The following is a 1,976-nucleotide window of genomic DNA, read 5'->3' on the forward strand; positions in this document are numbered from 1 at the left end:
GTCTCTAATGCTTCTGATCTGGTGGACTCACTAAACACATGCTTCATTTGTAAATTATGTTGGAGTGTGTCCCTGGCTATCCATAAATAAAAAAACACTCAAATGGTGCTGTCTGATTTGCTTAGTACATGGCATTTGAAGTGATTTATGCTTTTGATTCTTAAGTATATTTTAAACAAAATACAATAAGACTTTTACTCAAGTAGTGTTTTACTGGGTGACTCACTTTTACTTGAGTCATTTTCTATTAAGGTATCTTTATGTTTACTCAAGTATGACAATTGGGTACTTTTTCCACCACTGATGTCATGTTTATGAGTATGTTGCAGTGTGTAGGAGGGAGTTTCCAAGATGTGGGTAGTGTGCAGGAGGACTTGGGATACAATAATGTGTCGTTTCTGTGAAAAAAGTCATGTCAACTGTAGGGGTGCCCATGTTACTGGGAATTGCCGGTGTCCGGTACGAGAGCGGCAGGTTAAGGTGGTCAGAGTAGTGCAAAAGATGTCGTATGCTGAGTCAATGAGGAGGGAGGATCAAGGGTGAGGGATTGAGAGGATCCCTGTGACTAGTAGATCTGTCCCACAACAGAGGGATAGTCTAATGAGTATACTGTATGTTTCAGTAAGGTTGGCTTCTTAGTGTTCATAGCAATGGTTATGAACTGTACCGCAGAGATGGAAAATAGATGTGGTGGCAGCTGCAGCAGGGTACGAGATTTGACATCAGAAGAGTTTCAAGGTGTGTTGAGTGGTAATGTCCCGTCCTCTCAGGTCGTTGGCCTGGGGTAGGATCAGATAGGGTTAAAGTAGTGGAATAAGTTGGTGGGTTTTAATGAGTGTAGGGTTAGTTGGAAGGGTAATTAAAAATGTTATTTTTCCTGTTTCCCCTTTTCCCATTTTGGGTCACAAAGTGTAATGGATTTATACTATAGTTCAGTTTGAGGTGGTATTGCAACATAATGGATGTTAAACTCCACCAAAGAAGACGACTTCTGGACTGCTGCTGAAGGAGTAAGTGTTATGTATGGTACGACGTGTGCACACCCAAGCAAAGTAGGCAGTCACCAAGCACCAAAGAGCAATAAAACACCACTTTGACAAGGCACACAGGGTGAAGAAGCCAATCATCCAAGTGTCAGTCTCGGTCCGAGCCCGTTGGCCTCAGTGGCGCAACAAAATGGCCTCATTCTGGTTGGACCCCTTTCATATCAGTCGACAACTGGGATCCGCCACCTTGATGCTGAGCAATGGATTGCACTGGCACGCCAGCCGCCTCAGGAAAGTCACTGCCCCTCATGGAATAAAAATGCCCACTCACGGGCCAGTACAACATGGACATACAGGCCAGAGACATGATAGACCTCCTCCACCCGTGCCCCAGCCTCTGTGGGCTCCCCAAGGGCCAGAGCCACAAGTGGTGGCGGCTGAAGATCGGCCTATGAGGGCACGGACTTGCCCTGCCCATCTGGAGGACTACCTAACCTCCTTTCGTACTTAGGCTCCATTAGGTGGGGCCAAGGACAGAGTTAGGAAAATCCTGTTTTAGCCAATCTTCAGGTTAATGAACTGAACTGTCTAGTTTTGGAGAGTCGTTGTTTACCTTTCTGCCGTTTTAAGGGTTAATGTTTCTTTGTTACAGGCACCACTCTGGGTTCTTGGCCTTATGGACATTTTTATATAAAGTGCATTCGGAAAGTATTCAGATCCCTTCCCCTTTTCCACATGTTGTTACATTACAGCCTTATTCTAAAATGGATTTTTTTTAAATGTCCTCACCAATCTACACACAATACCCCATAATGAAAAACCTGTTTTTGCTTTGTCATTATAGGGTATTGTGTGTAGATTGATGAGGGGAAAAACATGTCTAATACATTTTAGAATAAGGCTGTAATGTAACAAAATGTGGAGAAAGTACAAGGCGTCTGAATACTTTCCCCGGGGGCGGGGGGGGGGCGTGTTATGTATGTTAACGTT

This window comes from Coregonus clupeaformis, chromosome 9 (genome assembly GCF_020615455.1).
Source record: "Coregonus clupeaformis isolate EN_2021a chromosome 9, ASM2061545v1, whole genome shotgun sequence".
Classification (NCBI taxonomy): Eukaryota; Metazoa; Chordata; class Actinopteri; order Salmoniformes; family Salmonidae; genus Coregonus; species Coregonus clupeaformis.